The sequence below is a fragment of the Schistocerca americana genome, chromosome 3 (assembly GCF_021461395.2).
Source record: "Schistocerca americana isolate TAMUIC-IGC-003095 chromosome 3, iqSchAmer2.1, whole genome shotgun sequence".
Taxonomy (NCBI): domain Eukaryota; kingdom Metazoa; phylum Arthropoda; class Insecta; order Orthoptera; family Acrididae; genus Schistocerca; species Schistocerca americana.
In genome coordinates, this window is record NC_060121.1 from 454340941 (window position 1) to 454365853 (window position 24913).

The 24913-nt window shown below is 41.2% G+C and overlaps 1 protein-coding gene and 1 pseudogene across 1 annotated transcript in view; one reads left to right on the forward strand and one right to left on the reverse strand.

The window, feature by feature from the left end:
- LOC124606148 (LIM domain only protein 3-like) overlaps nt 1–24913 on the reverse strand; it is a 1120741-nt gene that overhangs the window by 80136 nt on the left and 1015692 nt on the right. The window lies entirely within an intron of this gene.
- Nucleotides 5407–5524, forward strand: LOC124607767 (annotated as a pseudogene).

The window sequence follows — 24913 nt, forward strand, 5'->3', positions numbered from 1 at the left end:
GACCGGCAGCAAATGGAATTTTTTTTTTGTGTCTTTGATGTAACTGCAAATTAAAAATTTTCGAATTTTCCCTTCACTTGTACCATGAAGTATCTTACTTCTTGTCAAATTTCACGGTTCTAGGTCAACGGGAGTATCCGACATAAGTGACATAAAAGGCAGTAACTTTTGATAACAGTGACTTAGAAGCTTTACTTTATCACACCGCCAAGGGACCGTAGATCTTAGTATCTGACATAAATTTCAACTTGATACGTCTACTCGTTCTTGCGAGAAATGGGTGTTAATAGACGAACAGACAGGCAGACGACAACAAATTAATCTTATAAGGGTTACATTTATATCAGTTGAGGTACGGAACTCTAAAAATCAAACTTTCTCTCAATAATGTATCGACATATTGCGGAAATATCACATGTAGGCCTATAGAAAATAAATTGGATGTTGAAAAACAGGTTTTATACGTCTTTTGGGGCGACACTCGTACATCGTGCCCCTACGCGCCCGAACATGGATCTACACTCCGACCAATGCTTCTCCATGAGCTAATCTCGAAAACTATCTATGTGCCTCCCTGCAGGAGCCAAAAGCTCTCACCAACTAGCAGTGGAATCTCCGCGCTGAGGTGCCCGTCATCTTGGGCCCGGCAGAGAATAAGATTATCCGTACTCTTACAACATTCAATCATTTCTTTATACCCCTATGGATTATTTAAACTTTATTCGCCTCCCCTACAATGTTCACGTACGGTAGAGTGTGTTTCCGACGTTCGGTGGGAATGAGGTGTGGAGTTGGCAATAAGAAGCGAGTCGAGTTGAGGCTGCGGGTCGGCAGTCACGTCCGCAGGTGGGCGCTCTTTGTTCGCTGCTACCTGCTGGTGGTGGTGGTGGTGGTGGTGGTGATCGTGGCGGCGGCGCGGCAGGTGCGGCCGCCATATGAGCGCCGCTGGCTACGTGCCGCGCCTGCCGACGGCCGGCGCGCCCAGATTAAACCTCGTTACTCACCGCACTCTGTTAATACTGCATGCTCCGCGCCGCCTACCTGTAGGTCCGCTCGCGCCTTCTCGTATTTCCCCTATTTGCCTCAAATGCTTCTCCATCACTGCAGCCTTCATATTCTTGCTATGGGCTTTCCTGCATGCCGTGGGACACAAGGTGCGTATGAAAAGTTCTCCGGAGTGATCGGCATCTAAATTGGAACATGTATTTTAAAACAAATGAAAATTGTGTGCACATGAGTGGAGAGACCCGGCTAAAGCGCCACCAAGCCACGGACATGCTACTCTGAAACAGTTTTTTTTTTCTTTTTCGTCAATAGAAGTGCACTCAGGATAAACATGTTATGTTAAGAAGCAACACTAACGTTTTCTTACCATTTATTGAGGCTCAGGCATTACACGGCCTGTTCCTTTGTCTCTACAATAGGTCTCACAAATGAATCAGTTAACTCCAACCTGCGATTTTTTAAAAATTCCAACTATGCATGAATCAGCATATCCCCCGAACTAAGTATCGTACAATGATATAATTTTCCTGGTATATTCAGTGATATATGTGGATACTGTCTGCAAAATGTGTTGCGAATAGATTTAGTAGTAAAGAAGTAATACATTAAAACTTTACGCTCCAGTTTCACTGCTCGAACAGCAGAAATTCAGTAAAGGATAAACTTTTCTTTTCATTATTTTGTGAAGGGGAGAGGGAGGTGTCATTGAGAAAAAGTTTAGTACAGGTTTGAAATTATTGTAAACCTTCTTGGAAGTCACTAAGTGACCCGTTCTCAAATACAGCCCGGATATGGTCTGGGCAATTTGCGCATCGTGAGTTATGGTGCCTTAAGACAGAGACAGTTTTTAACAGCAATAACTGACTCGCTGTGTCAAAACTTCAACATGATATTATATCTATTGAGGAATAGATTATACAAAATTTTGAAATTTTAAGTTCGGTCATTATTGTATGAAATATTGAAAATCAATTTTTTTCGCTTCTGGAAGCGGTTAGGTAGGCAACCTGTAGTTGCAATTCTGCAGTGGATTATGCATTTATTAATACAGACCTGTTGGTTTATCTAGCATGATACTTGCAGTACACTGTCACATTTATGATTCATCATCTGGTATGTGTAGTAATAATAACAACGATAGCAAGAATAATAGAGAATGAAAACTCAAGCAATAATAATAATAATAATAATAAAGCATATGACAGTATAGACCAAGAATCCCTTTTTGAAGTGTTAGCAGAATTTGGACTACATAAAAAGACAACAAACATCATAAAAGAAACACTGAAGGAGCCCAGATCCAGAGTAAAATTTATGGGAAAATTGGGCACAGATTTTGAAATATACACAGGAGTACGACGATGGGATGGACTGTCCCCATGGCTCTTCAATTGTGCTCTTCAAAAAATTCGAAAATGGAGAAAAGGAGCGGCACCAGCACACAGACTGGGACCAAACGTAAGGGCATAGACTGTTTAGCATTTGCTGACGACATGGTACTGATCGCCCAAGACATTACCGATGCACAGAAACAGCTAGAATTATTACAAGAGCAGGCAGCAAAAATAGGATTAGAAATTTCATTTGGCAAAAAAAATTTATGACGGACATCAAAGATGCACCTTCTGATCTGAAAATTGGTAATAACTACATGTCTCGAGTAAAATAATTTAAATATTTACGTAATTGGATTGCAGAAATTTGTAATGGAAAAAAAATCTGTCAGATCAAGAGTCCAGAAAATGGAGAGGCATTACACTTAACAAAAAAGGTTACAGCAAAAAGAGTCTCTCGTGGCACTGCAAAATACGACACTACACAACAGTATTTAAATCCGGAGTTTTCTACCCATCTGAGACACAAAATCTTCAACACAGAATACTAAAACGGGAATTAGAAGTGAAAGGACATAAAATAATGAGGAAAATCCTAGGACCAAGAATTAAAGACGGTGTGCATTACCCAAAACCCAATGCAGAAATATATAAAAATATCTCCAAAATAACAGACACAATGCGCATGAGAAGAATCCAAATCATGGGGCATTTAGAAGGAATGGACTCAAATAGGTTTACGCGCAAAATCCACACATTTTTAAAGAACAAAACTCTTACAAACAGACGAAAAAATACCTGAGCGAATAAGGGTCTCCAAATCTACATGACAGAAATGAAATCAGAAAAATCACAAACACATGGGGTTTTGAGGAAGAAGAGAGAAAAACTAACCGACATACGTGGTCTGCGCAACGAAAACTAGCCCATTCGTTGCGTATGAAGGAATACTGGGCGAAAATGAAGGCCAACAAACGTTGATTACTCGTGGTCCTAAGTAATCCATCCGCGAAGAAGAAGAAGAATAAGAAGAAGAAGAAGAAGAAGAAGAGAAGGGAAAATCAGAAACAAAATTATAAAGATATAATAAATCAAAATCATTAAACTGTGAAGCAATAAGCATAGTAGACCAAAAATTACTCATTCCCAGAAAACATCACGCGTCTAACACGGCTTCTAGCCTTAATAATGGCCTCAGTTCGACGAGGACGAAATTCCACAAGTTATTTCAACTATGCCATATCTGGCTAAAGTCACTCACTAATTCGATGCCGTAAAGCTAAAAAATTACTAGGATATTTATTGCTACGTTTCACCTACTGTTCCAAATAGCCTCACAAATTTTATATGGGAAAGGTAGTTTGATTCAACTGGCCAGCTCAGAGCGATAGGGTGCCTTTTGCTCACCAAACCAGGAACGTATGCGTGCAGCTATGTAGTCATGACTGACGTCATCTAGGAACACGGGAGTGACGACAGCTTACCATTCGTGAAACTATAGAACGAAGGATAACATTTGCCCACTGATAATGCTTAAATAAACGTCATGGGTCATATTCACAGTAACCTGAATGAATAGGCCCAAGACATACACCTCAAAATAACATAGAACCATCTCCAGTCTGAACTATACCCTCTACAAGCTTCGGTTAAATACTTAGTTGTTCCGTCGATACACCCGACGACTTCCGTCATTTGGGTAAGAGGCAAAATATAGATTCGTCGGACCTCAATACATGCCCTACTGACCAGTGACTCAGTGACTACGCTATTTGGCCCACTGAAGGCGACTAGCTTTATGTTCCGCTGTGAGAAACGGCTTATAGCGATGTAACCAATTCTAGATGTCCATTACATGCAGTTCCTTCAGCAATTTTCGACCGGAAACTGATTGCATTCACTTACGGGAGCAATTTATGTCGGGTGTGAAACCGATTCTCATTAACAGTGTGTGACACTAAGCTGTGGTCTGTATCGATTAGGTTGTTTTTACGACCACTATTCTTGTGTAATGTTACATGGCTGCACCAGGTACAACACACTGAACGGTCTGCAATGTTACGATTACAAAGCGTCCAGCTTCATTTATAATCTGGTCAGGGTAAGTCCAAGCTGTTTCTTATAAATCTACAACGCCTCCATGTCGACCTCCCTTTTAGCGCTGATTTCATACAACTGACTGACACATGCACATCACCTCGCTGCCAAGGTATGTCAGACCACCTGTTACCAGTTCTACATCATCTACATCGATTCAAAGCGACCAGCTACAGAGAAGTGTAGACAACTGAAGTAAAGCACAGGCGACTAGCTTCGATGATAAGGATACTGCAAAGTCGGTTTAACGCTACGACACATGTCTAAGTCGTCCGCCTCCGTAGCGTAGCGGTAGCGTTACCGCCTCCCACACAGGGGGCCGGTTCTATTCCCGGCAGGGGACTGGGTGTTGTGTGTCCTTGACTAGCAAGTCGCCGAAGTGGCGTCAACTAAAAAGGACTTGTAATACCGCGGCCAAACTCCCCGGAATGGGGGCCTCCTGGCCAAAAATGCCATACGATCATTTCCATTTCCATGTCTAAGTCGGAACGGCGAATATGTAGAGAAATAACTGGAAGGTGTAGCTAACTGTTGCAAATAAAACAGTTTTGATTTTCACTGTGGTTTCCATTTTGTGACTGTTCAGTCCTTAATAAACGAATAGCCGTTGTATAATAATCATTTGTCCAACTATAAATTGCAAAATGGTACCTTGCTAAAACTTACCCAGCAGCGTTTTGTATTTCCCTCATATTTCTATTTTTATGAACGAGACTCAGTGGTTTCGGGGGTCGATAGAAGGGACACCCCGCCCCATGTTAGTTGCTACCTGTTCAATATTCTGATACACTTACTTACGAATTATTGTCTGCCAAATGACTGACTTTGTGTGACAGTAAATAGAATAGTAATTGCAGTGATGAAGAATAATATCAGAAATAAAGAGAGAACGGAAATAACTGTTAAATGTGAGTGTCCAACAAATCAAAGTAACATTAATTGCAGTTTACACAAACATACTGACGCATGAGCCAAAGGCTTTGCCACAGTGGTAACACCGGTTCCCGTCCGATCACCAAAGTCAAGCGCTGTCGGGCATGGCTTGCACTTGGATGGATCACCGTCCGGGATACCGAGCGCTGTTGGCAAGCGGGGTGTACTCAGACCTTGCGAGGCAAATTGAAGAGTTGCTTGACTGAGAAGTAGCGGATCTGGCCACGAAAAGTAACGGCCGGGAGAGCAGTGTGCTGACCTCACGCCCCTCCATACCCGTATCCACTGACGCCTATAAGCTGAGGATAAAACGGCGGTCGTCACTGCCGTTGGCTCTTCCGAGACCTGTTCGGACGGAGCTTAGTGTAGTTCAGTTTAGTTTGGTTTAGTTTAGTTTACTAATATCTAAATTTATCCCTGGAATCCCTGGACTAATCACCGCTTTCATTTAATTCTTAGGTTACGAAAATACTGTGAAAAAAGGTATTACTAAGAAAATTATTGTACTCGTCAGACTAACACGTGAGGAACGCATGTTTTGCTGCTGTGAACCCTTCCGTTATATTCGCTTGATCAGCGTATGAAAGACAGGTGGAGGTGCCACGCTAAAGGGATGCGCACGGTGCATTCGGGAGGCGGCGACGGTCGCAGAGAAAACGGAGAAGGCAGGTCAAAGAGGTAACGGTTACTGGCGTGGGGTCGAGTTCTACAGTGTGTGCGCAGAAACTACAGAAAATAACGATTGTAAAAATTATCTCGTGTATGCAACAAAGGCGGGAGAATCACGAGTGAATAGTAAGCAAAGCACTGCTTTCATTTCAATGTCATTTGAAATGTCTAGTGTGATTGACAAAGATGGAGCAATCGTAAACAGTTTGTGTCGAAAATGTAAGTGATTGATAATACATTGAAGAGACAAAGTAACTGGTACACCTGCCTAATATCGTGCAGAGCCCCCGCAAGCAATCAGAAGTGCCGCAGCACGACTTGGCGTGGACTCGACTAATGTCTGAAGTAGTGCTGGAGGGAATTGGCACCACGAATCCCGCAGGGCTGTCCATAAATCCGTAAGCTTGCGAGGGGCTGGCATTCTCTTCGGAACAGCACGTTGCAAAGCATCCCAGATATGCTCAATAATGTTTATTTCTTGGGAGTTTGGTGGCCAGCGGAAGTGTTTAAGCTCAGATAAGTGTTCCTGGAGCCACTCTATAGCAATTATCCATCTGTGGAGTGTCACATTGTCCTGCTCGAATTGCCCAAGTCTTCGGAATGCGCAATGGACTTGAATGGATGGAGGTGATCAGACAGGATGCTTACGTACGTGACACTTCTCAGAGTCGTATCTAGACGAATAAGGGTGTAAGGCGTCAGGCAAATCCAACACCTTCCATGAAAACCCTGACATGATAAGCAAATCCAGTAGTATGTCACTTAGCTCCGAATAAATCGTGACATTAAATTAACCAAAGTAATACGAGTAACGAGTGAGCAAATGGAATACCACAGACTAACACAAGAATGCCTAAATGCATGTCATACCTTCCCACCGTGAGACAGACGCAGTTCCAAGGGGAGAAACGAGAACAGAAGCCGAGAGCAGAACTGTGTTAAGCTGGAAGGCCCTACGATAAGGGACGGACAGACACCCACGTCGCCAGCTAACCGCTAGGACCACACCACCCGCAAGTTTTAGCGTGAGACTTTTTCGCGTTTCTGTTACGTCAGGACCCCCCCCCCCCCCCCCCCAGCCCATGTTAAAAGCTAGAGCCCTCCAGAAGAACAGTATAGATCTTACGATAACACAAAAAGGGCCACCCCAGCCGCATGTTTTAGCGTGAGACTTTTTCGCGTCTCTGTTATGTCAGGACCACCCACCAGCCCATGTTAAAAGATAGAGTCCTCCAGAAGAACAGTATAGATCTTACGATAACGCTAAACACCAGCTGCAAGTTTTAGCGTGAGACTTTTCCGCTTCTCTGTTACATTGCAAACTTTAAAAACATTGCCCCACCACGAAAAGTATAACGTTTCTCATTGGATAGACAGAATTTTTGTAGGCGGAGCTTAAGGTTAACATAGAGACCCAGATTGGTCAGATGAAAACACAGCCAGATAGTATTTTTTTTAAACCAACTCCGGTAAATTGTAGTAAGGAGAAGTTAGGACAGAGTTGCTTCCGAGACGACGAGGTGAGCGGAGCTGTGCTGCCCGCCGCCCCCTGATGAACACTGACAAGGTAATGAACGCACGCAATGCTGCATTTTTGAGCGCATAAGGCTCCACTCAGAACTGCAGAAGTCTCATCTGTTACACCCCCTTTTTGTGTAATACTAGTGTCGATCGTCAATTAAAGCTCATGGTGTTCACATTTGCCACTAGAAGTAAAAATCTGAAATGCAATGATTTTTCTGTTATATAGTCATTGAGAAGACACATCAGCCACTGTAATTTACGACTAGTTAGATAAGTAATTAAAGATAATTGAGGGTCACTGTAGACCATTTTGATAGTTTTCTCTTTTGTGAAACTTAATTTAAACCAAGATTATAGATGTGATATGGCATAGGTCATCCTTCAATCCACTGTAGAAGTTGGAAACCCATTCAGGGAATATTCATTCACATTTCTGTTGAACGCAGTTGGTTTTTACCATCCTGTATTAAAACATTTCCTTTTATCAATAGTACAATTTATAAACAATGTTTTGTGAGCAGAATAAAATTTCCAATGTAAACTTAACTGCTTTTTCGACATTATTTCACGAGCTAACTAAAAATAGGAAAGCCTTGAACCCCTTCCATTAAATTTAGTTAGTATTAAGATTCTTTTACAGGGAGTGCAGTGGAGCTGACGCTGAAATCATTAAGTATTTGGTTATATCATCGCTAGTCTCACTGAACTATTCTGAATTCTACATGTCATGTGTGGTCTGACATCTCCCTACCAGCAACAGGACCCAGGTTCAAAGTAGTCAATTCCCTAAAAAACATGCTCAGAGCGTCGTTGTGCGAAAGTGGTAGGGAGACACGATATAGAACAAACAGACACCACGCAGAATGTTAGAAAATGGCGACCCTGCCAGGATGGTAAAATACCATGATTGAAGGTCGACTGGCCGGCCGCGGTGGTCTAGCGGTTCTAGGCGCGCAGTCCGGAACCGCGTGACTGCTACGGTCACAGGTTCGAATCCTGCCTCGGGCATGGATGTCTGTGATGTCCTTAGGTTAGTTAGGTTTAAGTAGTTCTAAGTTCTAGGGGACTGATGACCACCGTAGTTAAGTCCCATAGTGCTCAGAGCCATTTGAACCATTAGAAGGTCGACCACATGCCTAACTAGGTCAGAAAAATATCCTGTTGAAAAATTTTCGTAATTAAAAAAAAATGTTTTTTAAAGTTATACATAGTCGAAAACAGTAGCTGCAGCGATAGATAGTAAAAGTATTCAATAGAAAGTGAGACTGACAGAGACAATTGCATAATTAAGTTATGAATTTTAATATTGTTAGAATTAAGTTTTCTCTCCAATGAAAGCGCACAGGTGGCGGATACATCGTTGACAATTTGGTTCTGACCCAACAAGTAAGTGAATGGTTTGTCAAGTCGTGTGAACAAAAAGTTTATGAAACGCGTGAGATCGTATGAGCGCATGTTGACTCGAAGTAGGGCGCGTGAATTGGTTTTAAAACAGAAAATAAGGGATTCGGAAAGATTAGCAATGGCAGATCGAGATCTTGACCGAATTGAGGTAGAGATCCAACATGAAAATGGATAGAGAATGGAGGACAGTACAACAGACGATGCAGTATCGCGAGAAATAGGACATATAACGCACCATAACGTGGATAATGTACGTCAGACATAGAAAACGTAAGTCAGCATGAGGAGCAGGAAAGTAGAGAGACAGTCGATGAGGATTCTAACTTGCGTCTTGAATACGTAGAACCCATAGTACAAGTAATCAGAGCTCCCTCACCACAGAGTACAAGGAATTCGAGCAGAAACGTGTCACCGCACAGTTCAATGCAATCGGTTGCAAATCAACAATTGGGCGAAAACACAGAGCGTAGGATGTCGGAAGAAAACGCAATAGGACCCACCAATCTGGCAGAATTATTACAATTAGTGACGGAAACCATGACAAGACAAAATAAAGAAATTGCGAACCAAATTAAAATTCAGAAAGCAGAAATGACGAAACAAAATGCAGAAACCACGAGACAAACGCGTGCGATTAAAGAACAAAACAAAAAAATTCAGTTACACCTAAGTCATATTGAAGACGAGGCAAAAGAATCACGAGAAGTGATAGGAAACTTAATAACAGGTTACAATCAATTGAGAACAGATATTGACAAGGTACAAGTGGACGTACAAACATTGCGTAATGACACTCAGGACGTGATCAAAACATTACGTAACAACACCCACGGAGAAGTCAAGAAACTAGAGAAACTGATAAACGTAATTACTAGACAAGCAGCAGGTACAGCGCGTGAAGTTGTTGAAAACAGTGTGTTACACAAACGTATCACAATAGCAGCGCTGAAAAGATATGATAACCGTATAGTCAAAATAGAAGCGCAAACGAAACGACAATTGCAGAAATTGCGAACAGAGTTGTTGCAAACCATTGAAGAGCGTAGTGAACAGGATCGAACAAGCACAGAGTCTGCAACCACATCCGTATCTGTAACAGCACCGGAAAAACAAGCAATTAACGAAGATATTATGCACTTTCGATTCCAGTCACGGGCGGAAAGTAACATACGTGAAATCAGACAGCCTGCACAGCAACAAACACGTTTCGAAATTATTGATGAACAAACTTCATCACAAATACATGCGGAACCACAAATGTATGTTTCAAGACAGTTTGGATCGTGCAAGGAAGCGGCAAGGTTAGCCAGACAAGATACCCAACCAATACGTGACAATGGAAAGTCAGGTCGCGAAGAGTACAGGGCAATGCATTCAGCTACACGTTCACAACCGACGGAAGAAAATTATTGCGTACCACTCCAACGATACTACGCAAGGGTAGGCAAAAGTTACAGTGGATAATATCCAATGGATCTACCAGAACCGGAAAGAACGACGGGAGAAATGATCAGAAAGAAAAGTGGCGAAGAATCGCGAATTTCATATGGAACTATGACGAAGTACGACAACGAACATTTCCTTATTTTCATATGGAACTATGACGAAGTACGACAACGATCATTTCCTCACAGTCAGAAAATTTCAACACTTTCGAGAAGGAAACTCATTACATCCACGAACTTTGATTGATCAATTCCGAGTAGGATTACCGGCACACTGGACGTTAGCACACAAATTAGAGTTTATATGTGCACACATGTCAGGAACAGTCGCAGAAAACATGCAGAATGTTGCAGCGACATGCCGATCGTACGAAGATTTCAGAGAGAAGTTTCTCTCACGTTATTGGTCCAGCGAAGCACAGAACAGAGTGAAGTACGAATTATTACAGAACCCATATTTTGAAAATTCAGGAGAGAAGAGTCCCGTGAAATTTTTCGAATTAATGGCAAAGAAAAATCAATGCTTAGATGTACCATACAGTAACGGAGAGTTGATTAAATTATGTGCGATGAAGCTACCATTGAAATACCAGCAATCATTAGTGGGTCGCGGAGGCAATGACGTCGATGCATTTAAAGGTATTCTAAGGGAACTAGAGTTCATATTTTCGGAAGATGACGCAAGAAAAAGACGAAGCGCACGTGAAAACGAAAGCTAAAAGCAGTGGAATCCACAAGACACAGTACGAAGAAACAATAATTACGAACCATGTGATAACTTCGCACCAAGAAACGACAATAGATTTCAACAAAGAACCGGTTATGGATTTAGAAGAGAATATGGCAATAACTATCATTCACCCAGGAACGACAACAACTATTACAGAGGGAATAACGACAACCGGAACGGGTACTGGAGAACCAATAGACCGACAAATTATCAACAAAGAAACCATTATCAACAAGCTGAACAAGAAAAGAGAATACAGATAGAAGAGGTGGAGGTAAGACCACCAAACCCCGATAAACGTTCGAATTGACAGCTAAGCGCCCATGCCAAAGAGAATGACGCACCGACCCAGGACAATTGCAGCACCTTGAACAGAGAAGTAAAAATCTTATCACGAGAAGAGCAGAAGGAAGAAACAAATCCGCAGGGACCAGATGAAAACGAAGACAAGAAAATAACAGTATCGTGTTGGGCGAAATTAATTGGGAGAATACTGACGAGGAAGATGAATTACCAGAGGCATGCACAACGAATGTAGGAGGAAAGGACAAAGTAATGAGTATTGCAGAGCTATTTGAGATGGAAACCAGGGAAAGCGAATTCAATGAGGATAATGCGCAGTCGACAGAAGTTGAAAATAAGTTACGAGTGGGCACACAACCCAACGTATATAATGAAGGAAGTTATGAAGCGATAATTAGACCATTTAGATGCAATTATGTGGAAGTAGCGACGATGAAGGAGAAGATAGACGAGGATGAGGAAAAAGTAGAGGATGTTGAAGAAAGCGTAAAGAGAAATAGAATGCGTAAAGAGAAATAGAGAAGAGGAAATAAAACAGAGAAAAGTAGCAGTCCAAGCTTATCCTACAGAAAGTTTGAATTCACAAGGGAAATTCCTAAAAAGACTCATGTATGATTCAGTGGAGGATTCGTTGATGCAAGAAGAAGAAGAACAGAACCAACCCTATCAAACTCAACCAATTGTGAAGGCCATGGTAAAGCATATCCCAGTCAATATTGTAAGTGATAGCGGAAGTGAACTGACTGCGATCTCAGAAAATTTATTCATGCAGTATAATGCCAATTAGAAATTGCCAGTTCTGAAAACACGTAAGATTAAAGTAAGAGGTCCTATTAGAAACAATGCTGCGGAAGTTACAAGACAAACAAGGTTAACTCTTTTGTGTCAAGGTCAAAAGCCAACTTCGTGATTATACCTAAACTAACTGTAGATTTGATTATAGGTGCATATTTTTTAAATGAGAGACGAGCGATAATAGATATGGGGAAAGGTAGCGTAACATTCGGGAATGTCACACTTCTCTTTGAGCAAAAGCTAAAATTAGAAGAAATACCAGTTATAAACAAACAATTAAGAATGATGCGAGATAAAGAAAATGAAGAATTAGAATGGTATGCACGAAAGGGGGAATCGCCTCAACTCATGTTTAAAGTCCATAAAGAAATCGACGAAAAATTGCAAGAAGTTCAAGGTATTTCGGAACACAGTAAAAGAGAACTAGAGGGTATTTTACGAGATTAAGCAGAGGTATTTTTACCTAAGTCTGATAGTATTAAACACTTTCAGTACAAGTTTGAAGATTTATTTTATTACTGGTAAATAATCAGCACAATATTTCAAGATTATGTTGCAGATAAGATCGTCAGAAGAAAGAAGAATGAAGAAAGAGGAAGTTGGGAAAAGAAAAGTAGTTTCAATAAAATGAGACACAAAAATAACACCAATAGTAGCATAGATTAAGGTGAAGGGATAAAGCATAGATAGTCTAACAGCATGAAATACTAAAATGATATACACCACGACACTACACAAAAATAAAAAAACGTATTTGAGGTTTCTTGTAGAAGTTAAGACTCAAAATATCTTAGAATTGTAACATGGAAAGGGCGCCGAAATTTGTAAAGCTTTTAAGAAGGCGTAAAACAATGTAGGTACTAGACATATGTTAGATGATTATAAGTAAAACTTTTTGTAAGAACCATTGTAAAAACTCCAGCAAGGACGAGATGCAACGACCCACAAGTTGCAATGAGAGAAGTACCAAGAAAGAAAATGACGTAATTAGTAAGACACAATTCCTACAAGTCAGAAGCGTCGAGAGAAGGGAAAGTACAGCGAGACCAACAGAAGGAGCTTGTAATTAAAGTGGGCAGTAAATGTGGTGAACCACAGGGTGGCAGAACCCTGCTGGGCAGAACACGGAACCACCCCCGACTCAGCGGAGTGAGCAAAAAGCGACCCGACGAGAAGACGGCTTGGACAACCCACCACTGGCAAAAAAAGAAAAAAAATGTGTAATAGTCACACTACTGCTATTAAACAGCACACTGATGCACGAAACTGAAGAAAACTCCGACAAAGTAAAAATGACACGCCCAAACAATTTATCAAACTGTTACTAAGAGGAGAACTTCAAAGCGACTAGTTATCAATAAATATTTCCATATCCTGCCCAGAGAAGAACCAAGAATCAAGTAAGAAGCAGAGAAAAAGCAGGAAGAACAGAAGTTGAAGTTTCGCAAGATTGAGATCAAGAAAGAAGATGGGTGAAGAATAGACGACATACCTTCCCAAATTCCTATCGTAAACTAGTCATCTGCGAAGTATTACAACGAAAAACGACCGCTTTCAGCGACATATAACAATGACTTTCATGCATACAAAGCCAGTAAACCACAAGATTCTGCACTCACAGCTCCATTCCATTATGGGACCTCCACAACAGCAACACACAGTTGCAAAGCCAACAAGGAATGACGAACGAAGCTGTACATCAAATACTTGCCCATATCCATCTCGCTCAAGTCCATCACCTTCGTGCAAAACATTCGCCAACCTCATGCTTAAACATTCATAGGAAACATCCCCCAGGCTGTGGCTAAGCCATGTTTCCGCAATATCCTTTCTTTCAGGAGTGCTAGTTCTGCAAGGTTCGCAGGAGAGCTTCTGTAAAGTAAAGCTGTGAGTACCGGGCGTGAGTCGTGCTTCGGTAGCTCAGTTGGTAGAGCACTTGCCCGCGAAAGTCAAAGGTCCCGAGTTCGAGTCTCGGTCGGGCACACAGTTTTAATCTGCCCGGAAGTTTCATTCATAGGATTGTGTGACTGTGTGAAATCAAATTATGTGATGCAGGAATTGTGCAAAAGAAACATGTGAAAAACTAAATAAGTTAAGCACACCAGACAGCTAATAAACTGCAAAATAACAGTCATTGACTATGGACTTAAGTAAAAAATAGACTATCGATAAAAATAAGTCATTAGTTCTGAAATGGACAGTATATAAAGAACAAAAGTAAGGCATAATAAACACTAAAACTATATGCCACTTATTTTCTCCTCATAAAAATAAAAGAATAATTATATTTTACTTATTTTTTCCTTATAAAAACAAAGAATAAAAAATAATTTTGTTGGATGATTTTCCCCTTTTTGTAACATTTGTACCATTTGTTAGGATAATATCTCAATACTTGTGTATGTATATTTCTTTGTCAAAGCAATTCTTGGAAATAATTCTTATTTGTTAGTGTAACAATATTGAAATGAGTGTCTAGAAACAAGAACATTTTACTTGTACATGATATTTAGAAAATGTGTTAGGAATAGATTTTACTTAATTACTACATTTATAAAAAAAAATATATTTTTAAGAAAATCGATGTGAAAGACTCCTCACATTCGATAACAAACTTCTTAAAAAACAAACTTCACACTTAAATAAAGAAAAAAAATAATTAAAAATTAATAATAGCATAAAAATATTCTTCTCTTGTCATTTTTGAGAATAATGTGGAAGAATATAAAAATATAAATTAGTAATACAAACTAGCATAGAACCACAATAACGTGGCTGAACAGTAAGCAACAAAATTTGGATAACAGAATAATTTTTGACTGACTTAGACAACGATTCAATCATTGCCTACCTTCAGTACAAAAATTAAGTTCGAAGGGTGGTGATATGCAAGGTGTCAGGCAAATCCAACACCTTCCATGAAAACCCTGACATGATAAGCAAATTCAGTAGTATGTCACTTAGCTCCGAATAAATCGTGACTTTAAATTAACGAAAGTAATACGAGTAACGAGTGAGCAAATGGAATACCACAGACTAACACAAGAATGCCTAAATGCATGTCATACCTTCCCACCATGAGACAGACGCAGTTCCGAGGGGAGAAACGAGAACAGTAGCCAAGAGCAGAACCGTGTTAAGCTGGAAGGCCCTACGATAAGGGACGGACAGACACCCACGTCGCCAGCTAACCGCTAGGACCACACCACCCGCAAGTTTTAGCGTGAGACTTTTTCGCGTTTCTGTTACGTCAGGACCACCCCCCCCCCCCAGCCCATGTTAAAAGCTAGAGCCCTCCAGAAGAACAGTATAGATCTTACGATAACACAAAAAGGGCCACCCCAGCCGCATGTTTTAGCGTCAGACTTTTCCACGTCTCTGTTATGTCAGGACCACCCCCCAGCCCATGTCAAAAGATAGAGTCCTCCAGAAGAACAGTATAGATCTTACGATAACGCTAAAAGGACCACACCAGCTGCAAGTTTTAGCGTGAGACTTTTTCGCATCTCTGTTGCGTTGCAAACTTTAAAATTGCAAACTTTAAAAACATTGCCCCACCACGAAAAGTATAACGTTTCTCATTGGATAGACAGAATTTTTGTAGGCGGAGCTTAAGGTTAACATTGAGACCCTGATTGGTCAGATGAAAACACAGTGAGGTAGTTTTTTTTTTAAACCTACTTCGGTAAATTGTAGTAAGGAGAAGTTAGGACAGAGTTGCTTCCGAGACGACGAGGTGAGCGGAGCTGTGCTGCCCGCCGCCCCCTGACGAACACCGACAAGGTAATGAATGCACGCGATGCTGCATTTTTGAGCACATAAGGCTTCACTCAGAACTGCAGAAGTCTCATCTGTTACACCCCCTTTTTGTGTAATACTAGTGTCGATCGTCAATTAAAGCTCATGGTGTTCACATTTGCCACTTGAAGTAAAAATCTGAAACGCAATGATTTTTCTGTTATATAGTTATTGAGAAGCCACATCAGCCACTGTAATTTACGACTAGTTAGATAAGTAATTAAAGATAATTGAGGGTCACTGTAGACCATTTTGATAGTTTTCGCTTTTGTGAAACTTACTTTGAACCTAGATTATAGATGTGATATGGCATAGGTCATCCGTCGATCCATTGTAGAACTTGGAAACCCATTCAGGTAATATTCGTTCGCATTTTTGTTGAACGCAGTTGGTTTTTACCATCCTGTATTAAAACATTTCCTTTTATCAATAGCGCAATTTATAAACAATGTTTTGTGAGTAGAATAAAATTTCCAATGGTAAACTTAACTGGTTTTTCGACGTTATTTTACCAGCTAACTAAAAATAGGAAAGCCTTGCACCCCTTCCACTAAATTTAGTTAGTATTAAGATTCTTTTACAGGGAGTGCAGTGGAGCTGACTCTGAAATCATTAAGTATTTGGTTATATCATCGCTAGTCTCACTGAACTCTTCTGGATTCTACATGTCATGTGTGGTCTGACGTCTCCCTACCAGGTTTAAACTAGCCAATTCCCTAAAAAACACGCTCAGAGCGTCGTTGCGCGAAAGTGGTAGGGAGACACGATGTAGAACAGACACCACGCAGAATGTTAGAAGGGATCCCAAGTCACTCCAAATGCTCACGCCCCGCACCATTACAAAGCCCCCACCAGCTTGAACAGTCCCCTGCTAACATGCACGGTCCATGGGTTCATGAGGTTGTCTCCATACCAGTACATGTCAATCCGCTCGATACAATTGGAAACGAGACTCGTCCGACCAGGCAGCATGTTTCCAGTCATTAACAGATCAATGTCGGTGTTGACGGGCCTAGGCGAAGCTTAATGCTTTGTATCATGCAATCATCAAGAGTACACCTGCGGGTCTTCGGCTCCGAAAGCCCATATAGCTGATGTTTTGTTGAATGGTTCGCACGCTGACACTTGTTGACGGACCAGCTCTGAAATCTGCAGCAATCTGCGGAAGGGTTGCACTTCTGTCACGTTGAACGACTCTCTTTGGTCGTCATTGGTCCAGTTCTTGCAGGACTTTTTCAGGCCGAAACAATGTAGGAGATTTTATGTTTTACCGCATTCCTGATATTCACTATACGCTCGTGAAATGGTCGTACGGGAAAATTCTCACTTCATCGGTACTTCGGACGTGCTGTGTGCTGTCGCTCGTGCGCCGACTATAACGCCACTTTCAAACTCACTTAAATCTTGATAATCTGCCATTGTAGCAGCAGTAATCGAGCTAACAACTGTGCCAGACACTTGTTGTCTTATATAGGTTTTGCCAACCGCAGTGCCGTATTCTACCTGTTTACATCTCGCTGTATTTGAATACGTATGCCCATGCCAATTTCTTTAGCGCTTCAGTATTATTTGTAACTTATAAACGACGTCATATATTTACAATCATATGGCAACAAATTTCACGGCTATAAACAGTCAAAAACACGGTTTTATTCTATAGACAAAATATTCGGTACTAATGCAGTTAATTTATACTGCCTTTCAGCGTCGTAATAGAAGCAAAAATTTTATTTCAATGTTATTACGAATGGTTTCAGTACCAAGTTCACATTCAGTAACTGCAATATAACTATAAACTCCCTTTAAATGAGAATAAATGCAGGATAATAGCTAAAGCAAATATAAAAATACCAGTTTCCGATTTCAAGATTAACGGTTATCATCTGGAGCATCTTCAATTATTTAAAAATTTAGTGATAATACTAAGACGCGATATGAAATGAGATGAACGTAGTCATTAGTCCTAGCGAAAGCAAATGTAAGAGTTACAGTTCTACGAAGGATTCTGGGAAAGTGCGTTGCATCTGCAAAGCATATTACGTGCAAGACACCAGTGCGACCAATTCTGTTGTCCCAGCGTTGGGAAACCTTATCAACTAGACTTGGCAGCAGATATCGAATGAATCCGGAGAAATGCTGCTATGATCGCACCGTTTGATGTCGATGTAACCAATACAAAAGTGTAACAACGATGATGATGACGTTTAAAATCTTAGAAAGACAAGCGGTTTGTGTCTCGCTGAACACTGCTGGGAGAGTGTAAATGTAGAGAAACAGTATCGGAGGCAGACATCCGAGATTTCTGTTGGTAGATGCTGTGAGAATAAGACAAGACAGCTTAGGTTGTATACAGAGACACATAGTCTATTTTCCCTCACTGTATCTGCAAATGGAATAGGACAGACAGTCGATGTAATAGCTATGAAGTGTCCTTCTCAACGATCTGTACAATGGCTTGTGAAGTGTTTACGTATAAGAAACCGCAATATAATCAGTATGTGAGAAAACCCTGTGAAGTGATTGTCGATGTTATTTCCAGTCCTTTGTTTCTTGAATTTTAGCAGGTGTCTGACGTATATTTGGCTGGCAATATTATTTCCAATAATTTTAGTAGACCGTTGTAAGCGAAGGAACAATGTGCTGGGCTATTTGGCCAAATTTCATTCGTGATTTGTTCTTCAAATTCGACATTTCAATCCCTCTGCCTGGCCGCACACAGTCGAAACCAGTGTTGCGGTCGGGTAAAAACAGGTGGTTCCACATGCTCTTTCGAAGAGCTGGAGTCATTGGACCAGTAAACGAAGAACGTACAGGTAGGGCTAAAAAAAAGTGGCCCTGAGAACAGAGTTCCAGAGTACGCAGAAACATAACAGAGGAGAGGAAATACAGTACTAACCAGACTGCAGCAGATATCGAAAGTGACCACCATTCATCTCTAGGCACTTTTGGGCCCTGGTCATCAAGTTGCTTAAGGCGGATCGAACGAAGCTGGACAGCTGGAATTGCAGCAGCCTCATCCTAAATGTTCTGCTGTTGCGATGCACCTTAGACTTGAGGGCTCCTCACGCTATATAGTCGCATGGTACACATCAGGTGACTTGGGTGTCCAGCTTCGGCCGCGAAAGACTGACCTCTGCTAACATGCTGTCAGGATGAAGATTGTGTATATGTTCTCCAAGGTTCGGCCGGCTGTGTGGGCAGTTGCTCTATCCTGTTGGAAGTAACTGTAGGTTTTCTCCTCCCCCATTAATGAATACACTCACGTCCAATCAACACTTTCATTTACCTCACCTCGTGTTTGGGCAGCATGGCTGTCGAAAACCACTGTTGTGGAATAATGGGCTAGGTGTGCTCCTGATAAGGCACGTCCCTATATGGCAGATGCCGTGAAGTAGAAGCTACCCCAGCTAAATGGGGGACACTCAGTACCCGTCCTACAGTCCTCTTGTCTCCCGATGCGATTATCACGCTTTCGGTATCTTAAAGAACGTCGCCGAAAGGTCGACGACTCCTTCCGGATGAGGATGTGAATCACGCAGTTACGGAATTCTTCATACAGCAGGACACTATGTTTTACCAAACGGATACCTTCAACGTAGTGGATCAATGGGATGATTGCCTCAATGATCAAGGCGATTCGCCTAATTACACAACCAATTCTGGACTGTACGACCTTCGAACGGAAATTTTTAGATCGCCCCTTCTCAACTTTTATCTGTACAAATTCAGTCACGTATTCCTCCAACTACACTGTTTATACACTGCAGTAGAAATATTCTTATATGTTGACTACTTTGTGTTCCAGATTTAATGGACAGCAGTGTATAAGACCTAACATAGAAATCGTATTAGGTTTGTGCTCCGGAAAGATTCTTAGAAAAGGTTCTTAGACACAGCCGCACGCACTCGCAGAACGTCTAAGATTCGATTCGCATCATGTGTACCAACTGGATTCACGTGAAACGAGTGGAGCGAGGGATGGTGCAGGGACGGGCGGTGCTCCAGCGGGGGCTGACGCGAGTCTGGCGCCGCGCTGTCAGAGAATCGAGCCATCAATATTTAGGGTGTTTAACTGTGAGATTTGATTCTTAGCGGCGCGCAGCTGTTATCCCGCGGCGCCGGCCAGCTGCCCCTGCCCGCGCGTGCCGCGAATGCGTTTTCCAGCCCAGCCCGTGTGTGCCGTCCCCACTTCTGCCGAGACTCTGGCTCCAAAAGCCAGTCCAAAGAAATTTTTGTGACTTCGAGTTCTGCGAACAGCCAATATTCTCGCTATCTCAGAGATCACCTCGCGCTGGTAGTGTGTGAACAGCTATTGGTAAGCGACACGTTTCGCAGGTAGTTTGGGTTGATGGAAAAGCTCATAGCACCTACATAAGAGGGAATGAAAGACGACAATGTGGACTTTAGTATTAATGGAATTCTCCGTTGATGGAGTCGCTTTCCGATTCCACTACGTTTGAAGAGATGAGCTCCATTACTAATTTGATAATATTGCCTTTTCATCATCGAAAGAATTTAAAGAATTTGTTAGGAGTTCTTAGATTTTCTCAGCTTTCTTATTAATTTTGTTTTCTATCTGTGATTTTAATATTGCTGTATGCAAAAATGTACACTTAGGTGCGAAAAGTCATGGGATACCTCGTAATATCGTGTCGGGCCCTCTTTTGGGGGGGGGGGGGGAGGGGGAGATGGACTTAAGTCGTTGAAAGTCACCTGCAGAAATACTGAGGCATGCTGCCTCTATAGCCTTCCACAACTGCGAAAGTGTTGCCGATGCACGAATTTGTGCTCGAATTGGCCTCTCTATTATGCCCCGTAAATGTTCGAAAGGATTCATGTAGCGCGATCTGGGTGGCCAAATCATTCGCTCGAACTGTCCAGGATGTTCTACAAACCATCAGCGAAAAATTATGGTGCAGTGACATGATGCATTGTCATCCACAAGAAAATCCGTCGTTTTCTGGGCATATGAAGTCCATGAATGACTGCAAATGGTCTTCAGGTAGTCGAACATAATAATTTCCAGTCAATGATCGGTTCACACCACACCACACCATTATGGTGCCATCACCAGCTTGCACAGTGCCTCGTTCACTACTTGGGTCCGTGGCTTCGTGGTGTCTGTGCCACACTCGAACTCTGCCATCAGCTCCTAACAACTGAAATCGGGACTCATCTGTCTAGGCCACAATTTTGAAGCCGTTTAGGGTCCAACCGATATATTCATGAGCCCAGAAGAGGCACAGCAGACGATGCAGTGCTGTTAACAAAGGTGCTCGCACCTGTCATCTGTTGTCATAACCCAGCAACGCAAAATTTCGCTCCCCTGTCCTAACGGATACGTTCGTAGTACGTCCCACGTTGATTTCTGCGGCTATGTCACCCAGTGCTGCTTGTCTGTTAGTACTGACATCTCTGAGCAAACGCCTTTGATGTCGGTCGTTACGTGAATTTTGTCGGCCAATGCGTTGTTCGTGTTGAGAGGTAATGCCTGATATTTGCTGTTCTCGACAGACTCTTGACACTGTGGATCTCAGAATGTTGAACTTCGTAACGGCTTCCGACATGGAGTGTCCAATGCGGCTATCTGCAACTACCATTCCACGTTCAAAGTCTGTTAATTCCGTCATGCGTCGATAATCACGTCAGAAATCTTTTCATGTGAATCACATGAGTACAAATGAGAGCTTCACCAATGCACTGCCTTTACTACCACCATCTGTATATGTCCAGATCGCTGTCTCAAATCCACTGTCATGTCAGTGTATTGAAACGCCGTAAACATCTTGAGAAATAATGTACAGTTCACAGACTGCCTGAAAAGATAATTTACAACTTCAGTGTAACTTATAGTACAAAGTGTTTTTGAACTCGTACTTCACAAATTTAGAAATAGCTTTCTGTCCTATTCCGGTTCTATCTGAATTCGAGACACATGTTTGTTTAAAACACATCGATGGTCTGGATCTTCAGTTCATTAAATTCTTGATTTCTGTGTCCACAGAGTCCGCACTTGCCTTACAGTTGTTACAGGTATTTTGAATCCGTCGTTCAAAATAATGTTACATATGCCTTTCTAATACCACATTAATTTCGTTTCATTTGTCGAAAATATCGTCAGTGGCAGTACATTTATCTTATTTTCACTCGTGCCTGGAAGTGTCAACTGCGTGCATATGAGGCACTGATGTTAAAATAATTTCATTTTATCTTGCAACACTATCAACTTCCTTATGTACAACATGACAATACATCGCTACCACTGTCGATGTTTTAAACGAATACAACGACATACACATGTAAAATTAAACACGAACTTGTTAGTAATTTAACTTTTAATAATTTGAGTTAATCGTTGCCCTCCATAGGTGCTCGGAAAGCTTAGTCTTTGACGTCCACAGAAAAAACTTCCTCCAAGCATGATACCTGTTGATCTAAAGAATCTTGCTCGTCTCATTATCCAAAGTGCTGGGAAAAGCCTTCTCCAGTTGTTTTGTTGAAGAACAACAGTCAATATTTCAGAATTTCAAGATAATTTCTAGAAATAGGAACAGGACTGTGGACCAAATTTGACTCATGTTCGTCCCTCTTTCCACTCCCTCCCTGTTATCCTTGTTCCTTTGTTTCTCCTCCCTCACTCTCTCTAACCTCTAACCTCCCCTCCCCCCAACCTTCATCTTCCTAAGGTACATCCAACCACGTCTCCTATCCTTTTCGAAGCCAAGTCTCTGTCTTGGAAATAGGCCAATCAGAGAGCTTCATCCATACTTAGAACTCCCAATCACAGTTCAGTATTTCACTGATGTAAAATGAAACTATCAATCTGACAGCTTCCTACGACAAGAATGGGCGGGAGAATATGATATTATTCTCATCCAGTAGCGACAGAAATTGCGTGTAGGATCAGGCACATACTTTGTTTATCGAGCTGCCATGTAGATTCAAAGAGTCATCACAGATATTGATCACAATAAAGAACTGAGATATGTAGCCCATTATACAGGATGATTCAAAAGTCACGCCACACAGGACAAAGTCTGCATAGGTGATTCAATAATCTTCTTTCATAACACACAGTCGTATTCAGGGATATGACAGGAACGCATATTCAGAGCAAAAAACTTCTAGTACACATGGGCTCTAAATTGCCTACCTTAAGAGCTATGAGCAATTTTTCAGTATTGTGAAGCAAATCACTTTTTCTGCAAGCTCTTGGGCTTCCGTATTTTGAGAAATGGTAATATGAGCCAAAATAAGCAAAGATATCAAGTAAGCATGGACTTTAAAGTGCAAACCTTAACAGCTATCAGCACTTGCTCAGCTTCGCTGCTGTTGAACACGTCTCTTCTCATGGACTGATGATCATAGCTCATTAGCTATGCGCTTTAGAGCTCATGTTCATTAGACAGTTTTTTCTTGTTTTGGTCCATACAACCTCCTTCCAAAATATGAAAAGCAAAGACCTTGCACTAGAAGAAATATTTTCCACAGTATAGAAAATGAAGAAGTGCTCATAGATCTTTAGGTACGCATATTAGAGCCCACGTTTAACAGATTTTTGTTTTTCTTCAAATGATCGTTCCTGTCCTATTCGTGAATACGACTTTTTCCTATGGGCCACTACAATTCGTTACATCCGTCACATCTTTTCTATATGTATTCATTATCATCATTCATTTCATTATCATAATACATCTATAACAGGCAATAATATAAGTTACAATTTATGTACATTATATTCACAACTTGTATTTTGCTGCTAAATCAGTTTTAAATCGTTTCCATTTGTGCAAACAGCTGTCGTCCCTAAAACGACCCCACGCTACAGTACTCGTTTGATCACTGTGTATAAAGTGTTTATCGTCATTCGCCGACAACGCCAATTTACATGACTGTATGCAGCTTGGATCGAATTTATCAGCATCATCAAACACACCTTCTCGGTAATCATCAATGCTCCATTCTACGTCGATTAGTGTTTCACTCTGCCTCCTATGTGCATTACATGTCATGTCATGTTTCAGGATCGTATGTTTTTGCCCTCAGTCTTATGAGTTCTGTAATAATGTCTTTAGACAATGCACATCCCACCAAATCCACTTTTTTTTTTTTTTTTGTTACGCCATTGGATGTAATAAATGCTATTGTCAGAGTAAACTGAAGTGTTTTACCACACCTGCACAATACTCTTAATAGTACCACAGATATTTGAGGTGCTTACATTAAGTTAGATAAGTCCGTGTCTCAAATTTCTTAAACATATACCCATACTGGAAATCTACAAGAAGTGTCTTACGGATATCTGAATTGGGCATTCGAGCTATATGTTTGTCAAAAACAATGTTAACTCTGCTTAATTCAACAGCAACAATATTTACCTTAAATATGACACTGAAATTTAAATTCAGTCTTTGAATTAAAGCAGCCGCTGTGTATCTACGTTCCCAACGTATTACTAACATCACCTCACTTGTTTTCCTCACATTGTGCATACCTTTGCATACTGCTGTTCATTAATTTGAAAAAAAAAATCGAAATAATTTCTTCATTCGTACATTTCTCAGCATTAATATCGACATACGGTTTTATCTATGAAGCTTGACGGTATGACAATATCTGGTGAATTTTGCTTAGAGTAGGAGTATTGTTCACACAGTGCTTTAAATTTCTGTAGTGAATCACATAATTTGTGGAATCAGCATCTTTGGCTGTGGAAATCTGCTTCTTTGGAACTGCTGACTTGTTGATTCTTGTTTGTGGTATTGGGCGTAATGGCAGAATGGTGTTCATGGATATTTTCTGGATGCTCAAGGTTTACTTCCGAAATGTAACCTATGACTGAGACATCTGGTATGCTTCTAACAACAAAACTGTCC